Raw genomic sequence first — 7356 nt, 5'->3', positions numbered from 1 at the left:
CCCCCCCCCCGCCACTCTGCCCCGGGCGGAGCCTTCGGGCTTCGCGAGCGGTACCTGCCGCAGGCTTCCGGGCTCGGGGCACAAGGGATCTTGAGTCCGCGCGCCCGGAGCCCCGGCGCGCACTGTCCGCGACCCGCGCAGCGTCGGCGGCTGCGGGAGGGAAGGCTCATGCTTCAAGGGAAGCCCAAGGCCCGCGAGCCGCAGCGGCGGCGAGACTTGGCAAGAGTTAACCGTCTGTCCCCGGAGCAGAGTGTGCGCGCGACTTCCCAGCCCCGCGCGCCTCCCTCCCTCCCTCGCGCGCTCGCTTGCTCCCCGCCTCCCTCCGCCCCTTGCGCCCCGCCCGGCCGCTGCGGAGGCCGCTTTCCAGGAACTTTCCAGGAATCCGTCTCACGTGACCGCAGCCCCCGCCAGCGCTTTAAAGAGGCTCGGGCGCTAATGCGCAGGCTTCAAGGGAGCCGGCCTGAGAGCCGGTACGGGTGCCGGTGGCTGCGGGGTGGCGGTCTGGGACTCCGCCCTCCTCTGACCCTGCACCTCGGGGTGCTCGGGGACAAGTGGGAGAAGTCCCTAGCCAGTGCCTGCCCCTATCGGCAGCAGCTGAGCACCTTGGTCACCGCCCCCCCCACCCCTCCGAATAGAGTAGCCCCTCTCTTTGGCTCGCCACGGGAGGAGGGGACCTTTTTCCAGCCACCCACACCACCACCGGCCTGCCAGACGCGACCCTCTGCAGTCTGGGGTGCATGGACAGGCGGGAGGCGGGGCGGGGGTGGGGGTGGCCAGAAGTCGGTCCCTCCCTCTCTAAGACACACGGAGCCGGGGAAAGCAGGCTAGGGAAAGCAGGCTACTGCCCAGGTCGATGACCCCTCCTGGGGGCCTCGGGAAGCGAACCAGAGGCGCCCCCCCCCTCCGCCAGTGCCCTAGAAGAGCGAGAGGAGACCAGCGCCTCCTTAAAGCCGCACCGCGCACTGCTCTCAATCCCTCCCCCTGGGGTTCGGGCGGGTAGTCCCCTGCACCAGCCTTGCCCAGCTCCTCCCTTCCTCCTCCGCTCAACTCCAACGTGTCCTTCCGGAAGCCCGGAAAGGCCCACCCGGCCCACCTGCTCGAACCCACAGAGAAGGTGCCCTTACCTGTGCCCCGGTCGGTTGCGGGGTGACGGGCCCGGCGCGTCTGTCTCTGTGATTCCCCGCAAAACCGGGGACCCGGATCCCAGCACCTCTTTCCTAATGGGACCCTCACCTTGCACACTGTTGGAGGTCACCTGGCCTCCCATCCTACATTCATCAACGCCGGGCCCTGAAAAGTGACCCACTTTAAATGTGACCTACTTTTTCCCCCAAAACAAACAAACAAACAAAATAACACTCATGGGAAAACCAGATTCAAAACTTCGATAACCACTTTTCTTTGAAATACTGTTCTGTTGCATCACTGCTCAAAAGCCTGAAAGGTCAATGGCCACTTTTAGTTGAAGCTGCGGCTATAGGGAAGTTGGGCAAGGGAGGCTAGGAGAGGGTGGGGGAGGCGCGGTTTCCAAGCCTTTCCTGGTGCCCCGCCTGCCGGCCCTGAAAGGAAACACAACCAACCAGCTCCAAGGTCAGGAGCCCTGGACCAATTTTTATCCACAGTAATTTTTTCCTCTTAAATAATCCTATACACGTGACAGGACGGTGAACAGAGGGGACATAACGCAGTTTAGAGAGGGGCTTTGTTGGCGATGGATTCGTGAGCCTGGAGCTGTTTGTTTTCTTGGACTCTTCGATGGGAAGGGTGGAGCCTAGTGAATTTGAGAAAGCCTGTAGTACAAAGCGGTTGAGTAACCGAACAGGGCGCTCGCCTCTTTTACACCCCTAACCTTTTCCGTAAAATTAGAAGCTAGATGCAAGCTGTTGGGGGCAGGTTAATACCGATGAACAAATCAGATCCCCCATAGCGTCTCCGAGTAGTCGGAGGCCCAAATTAAACTTTAAACCACTAAAATGTCTCGGGTTCACAAAGGTCAACATTTTCTGTATGTGTGATGGTTTCTCGGTAAAGAACCTTTGAGAAAGTGTGTGCCTATGCTTATGAATTCATAAAGTGTGTGTGTGTGTGTACGCGCGCGCGTGTGCGCGCATGCACGCACATGTGTGCAGAAATTAAACAAATCAATTTCTACTTATCAGACTAAATCTTCCAACTGTGACTGGGTTACTTTACTGATTTCTGTGCCCAAACACCTGGCAGCGGCAGCGTAGGGGCAGAAGGATTGATTTTGTTTCATGATTTACAGGACGTAGCCAAGGAAGGCCTGGGTGCTGGAGGACCCCCTCCACATAGGCAGGAGTTAGTGGTGCCGTCTGCTGGAGAAGGGGCCAGGAAACAGGTGTAATCGGTTACTTCTACCACCCGAGAACCCCATTCTAGCAACCCACTTCCTTCAGCGAAACTCCACCTCCTAAGACAGAGGTTCTCAATCGCTTTAATGCTGTGACCTTTTAATACAGTTCCCCATGTTGTGGTGATGCCCCCAGCCATAAAATTATTTTCATTGATACTCCATAACTGTGATTTTGCTTCTGTTATGAATCGTGACGTAAGCATTTTTGGAGACAGAGAGCTGACAATGAGGTCCCTACCCACAGGTTGAGAACCATTGTTCTAAAGGCTTTACAACCTTCTAAATTAGTGCCACCAGTTAGGAAGTAGTATTCAAACCCATAAACCTGGAGGAGATATTTCTCCATTTTTTGCCTCCTGGGCCTTCGCACAGATGTGTTTCTAGAATGTCTCTGATCCAGTGCAGGGCAGACTGTCATCATTCACCTCCGTCTGCAGGTACACGGTTTACTGCAGGGACACCAAGCTATGTAGGATTTTTCAAAATCTTACAGATTTTGTATACAGGAACTGTATTAAAAAGTCACAACATTAGGGCGATTGAGAACCTTTTGTTTCTAGACTGTTTCATGCCCAGCATTTTGTCAGTCTCTTAAATCCTCTACAAACACTGTGGGAGCCACGCCGGAAATGTCTATGAGATCCTGGCAAGCAAAAAGGGAAAAACAAAATTATGCAATTATGCAAGCATCTGGGCAAAAACTGGGAGTGGATGTGGAGACGGGAAAAGTAAGTATTTGAGGGTAACAGAAAAGGGGTGAATTTTAAAATCTGACATTCTTTAATCTAGTATTTTTGATAGTCGTTATTTTGCCAAAGTCACGTGGGAATCAATGTCTTCAATTGCCCTGACGTAGAGTATAACCCTATCGACCTTGGACTTCTCTCTCCTGAGCTCCCGTCCTGTCCCTCATCATCACCTTTGGAGATGTCTAATAGGCATCTCCTATTAAATGTCCCAAACTGAGTCCTGATGGTCCCTCCCACTTAGGAGAGGAGCACACTGTGCCTTTGCACCCTCCCTGCCGCTCCTGCCACTCATTCCAGGGCTCAGTGTCTCGAGTCAAAGGCCTCAGAGCGTCGCCCACCGACTGCTTTCCTGTCCTGTGGACCAATCTTCCCATTCTGATTTCCCAACAAACTTAGACTTGAAGGGCTTGCCACACGTCTAGTGCACACCTGGACAAACCGCCCGGGTCACTGGGGTGTCTGCTAAGTGACTTCCTTGCTCTTTTGCAGCCTCTATGAGCAAATATGCTGAAACTGGGTCCTTACTATGGTACAAGGAGGGAATGGGGGGGGGCGTTGTTCACAAAACCAAAGAGCACCTTCCATTCCCTGCACTGGGGAATAGCCTGGACTTGAACATCCCTTCTAAGGGCACCAAACCAGACATGTTTGTTCTGCAATGAGGATATGCTAATACTGTCATTGACATATTTCTACCAATTTACAGAAGTTGGGTGACCAATAGGTGATCTTTGGCAACTAAGTCTGATAGGAATGAGTCTCATGTACTCATAGGCTGAAAGTACGTATTTAAGGGTCCACTACCCCTCCTCCTCTTTAAACACATCCCACATCTTTACACCAGTGACACAGAGCATCCTCAGCCCTCTAGAGCACACATAAACCTGGTTTATCCATGGGAGTAACTCGGGCCCTGGGACACAAGGCCCTGTCTAGTGTCACAACCCCCTCAGGCGTTAGATCCTCATCTTCAAGTCTGAGTAGAAACGCTTCAGGAGAAACAGCAATGATGACCAAGTAGGTCAGAACAAAGACGACAGGAAAAAGAAGCTGGGGCTGGAGGGGCAGGAAGAGATCCCTGCACCTTGGAACCCAACCTGCATGAAGCTGTCCTTCCCTTGGGATTCATGGGTATGGGAACCGATGACTTGAATCTTCCCCGTCCTTGTTTGATTTGGACTTCGGTAACTGTAAGCCGGGACATTCTCATGCTGTCACCGGGCTAAGTGTGATGGGACTTAAAAGGAAGGAGCAGAGTAGAGTCCTCAGAAGAGGAAGACGGGAGCTATTATCTATGCTAAGAAGCATCTCCCACTTTTCATCCCCATGTCCCTCTTTTTGTTTTTTAATAGTTCATTTAAATTCATTTTATGTGCATTGGTGTGAAGGTGTCAGGTGCCCTGGAACTGGAGTTACAGACAATTGTTAGCTTCCATGTGAGTGCTGGGAATTGAACCTGGGTCCTCTGGAAGAGCAGCCAGTGCTCTTAACCACTGTGCCATCTCTCCAGCCACTTTTCATTCTCACAGAGGACTCACTGGAGGTCAAAGAAAAGAGGAGAGGAGGTTACCCCTGGAATTGGCAACCCCTAGCCAGGGTTAAGGTTCAGGAGAAGTGAGGCAGATAGAAGCCATCCTCCAGAGTTCTGAGACCTAAGAACATAGCAGGTGACAGGCCTTGCCCTCAGATTTTTCCCACAACAGTGTTTGCTGATGGGTGGAGCTTGTTAGTGCTATTCAAATCAGAGCTCTCTCGGGAATTCTTGTAGAAGCAGAAACTACAAACCACGTGCCTTGGGGTGCCTGGTTGGTGGGCGCACCACCATTCAGTACCAGAAAGATTAAAAAACTCGATGGATTTCATTCCCACCCAGATATCCAGCTTAACCCCCTCTCTTGCCCAAGCATATGATCTGTCAACATGAGGTCGCATTCCCTCAAGACAGCATCAGCTGAAGCAGAGCAGTGCTGCCTTCTCTGGCCAGCACATGGTCATCCCATTGGCTGCAGGCCTCCCCCATTCTGTGATGTCCCTGGCATTGCACATAAATTGTTTTTTGTAGGGAACCCTTGTGTTTTTATCTTATGGTGGAGGAATAATTCTCTATACCTTAGCGTCCATCCATAGTGAGAAAATAAGAGAAAGCCCCCCAAAACATTGAATACAGAGCCAGTGAGATGGCTCAATGGGCAAAGATGCTTGCCATGGAGCCTGACAACTGAGTTCTAACCCTTGACCCCACATAGTGGAGGGAGAGGACCAACTCCCAGAGTTGTCCTCTGAGTTGTCCTCTGACCTTCAAAGATATCCCTTTGCAGGTTTATTTATGTCATGGCATGCACACGCACACACGCATGCACAGGTGTGCCCACGCACACACACACGTAATTTAAAGATATTTTAGAAGACTAATTGTATCATGGCAAGAGGAAGAAAGCATATTTGTCCGTGGAAGTGAAGTAACTCGTTGTGTTGAAGAGACTGAGTTCTTGCTGTGGGAGTGGTGGCTCACACGCCTTTAATACTAGCTTGAAGGCAGAGGCAGGCAGATCTCTGTGAGTTCCAGGCCAGCCTAGTCTATGAAGGAGTTTCAGGGCAGCCAGGGCTGTTACACAGAGAAACCCTGTCTTGTAAAAACAAACAGGAGAGACAGGGAGAGAGGAGAGACTGGATTCTCACGGCTGGCTTATTTCATTCTTTTATGTTCCTGCCTAGTCTTACAGGCTTTTGGGTACAAGTTGCAACTAAGATTTTCTCTGGAAAAACACACACACACACGCACGCAAAAAAAAAAAAAAAAAAAAAAAAAAAAACTTGCTGGGTGCAGTGGCAGATACCTTCAATCCCAGCACTCAGGAGACAGGAGCAAGAGGCTCTCTATGAGGTTGAAGCCACCCACCCAGCTCTTCACAGTGAGTTCCAGACCAGGTAGAGCTACCTAAGGAGACCCTGTTTAACAATAACAACCACAAAAAAAAAAAAAAAAAAAAAAAAAAAGCCTTTTCAAGGTTCACTGTAAATCCCGGGCAGATTAGCCTCAGGTGAGAATCCGGATTGCTTGCGTAGGCTGTGCGGTAGGCTGTGCAGAGCGACTTGACATAAGTACTTCTGAGAAGTGGAGGTTGCGTTTGGCTGCTGTAAGGACTCAGTGACAGGACTGGCCTGCGGCGTCAGAGGTCATCCATCGCAAGACTTTAATTCTGAGAAAGAGACCATTTCACCAGGGCAAGACTGTTTTTATCTCCTTCCTCCTCCCCCAGTGCTGCTCTTACCTCTCCTCTCCTTTTTTCTCAACATACCATGCCTGCCTCAGGGCCATGGTTCCTTCCCAAAGCTTTCTCCAGTGTTCGTCAAGGCAATCACTGAACTCAAGGGCCTTTGTTCAGAAAGGCTTCTTCTCCCACTTTTCTGCCCTGTTAAGCTTAACTTTCACCTGTGACTTTGCTGGTACCTGTCACTCCAGTGGTTGTTCCTTTGCTGTGTTCCTCGTCTTTCCCCTGGATGTGTAAGTAGAAACCTGGTCTGTGTCCTCACTGCGGTATCTTCAATACTTTAAACTCCCTCCCACCCTGGCTATGCTAGGCATCCACCAGAACTCAGAGACTAGGAGAACAGATGAGTCTTTTATTGTTGTTGTTGTTGTTGTTGTTGTTGTTGTTTTATCTTCTTTCTGGCTTGGGTCTCCTTAACTTTTTCATCTCACGCTTTGATGAGATGCTTTGGCGTGCTTTGGCTTGCTCTTGTGAGTAACTTTACTCTTAGGCCTGCAACCAAGAGGAGCTCAGTTTCCATGAAGTTTTCCCCCAATCCCTTGTGAGTCTGACCACCTACAAATAGTATCTAGTCAAGAGCATGGACAAGACTCATCTGATCAACACGGCACATTCTTCCAACGTGGTAGGCCTTTTTGGGTTTACCCCCTGAGAACATCCCAGGGCTGTGAGAGAGGCTCCATCTTGGGATGATTCCAACAAGCGGGGAGACCTCATGTGAGAAAGCAAAGTTCTGCAGAAGCCTTGGAAGTCTCAGCTAGCTTCACGGAAGAGGGCGCCTTGATCAAGAACCTTGGTGGATATCTTTTTTCTTTTTTTTTTTTTTTTTGATTTTCGTGACAGGGTTTCTCCGTAGCTTTTTTGGTTCCTGTCCTGGAACTAGCTCTTGTAGACCAGGCTGGCCTCGAACTCCCACCTCGAACTCCCCCTCTGCCTCCCGAGTGCTGGGATTAAATTGTCA

At 50.9% G+C, this 7356-nt stretch overlaps 1 protein-coding gene across 2 annotated transcripts in view; it reads right to left on the bottom strand.

Moving 5' to 3' along the window:
• Socs2 (suppressor of cytokine signaling 2) overlaps nt 1–1402 on the bottom strand; it is a 6466-nt gene extending 5064 nt beyond the window's left edge. The window contains exon 1 of one of the 2 annotated variants that reach the window (XM_026784622.1): nt 1125–1402. The gene's annotated coding sequence lies outside the window, so the exon portion shown is untranslated. Of the gene's footprint in view, nt 1–54; nt 299–1124 lie in introns of those variants that run through there. The other variant, XM_005358140.2, reaches the window with a different exon arrangement.
• Between the last annotated feature and the right edge of the window lie 5954 nt (nt 1403–7356).

This window comes from Microtus ochrogaster, chromosome 24 (assembly GCF_000317375.1).
Source record: "Microtus ochrogaster isolate Prairie Vole_2 chromosome 24, MicOch1.0, whole genome shotgun sequence".
NCBI classification, from domain to species: Eukaryota; Metazoa; Chordata; class Mammalia; order Rodentia; family Cricetidae; genus Microtus; species Microtus ochrogaster.
This window is presented reverse-complemented; position numbering and strand designations above follow the sequence as displayed.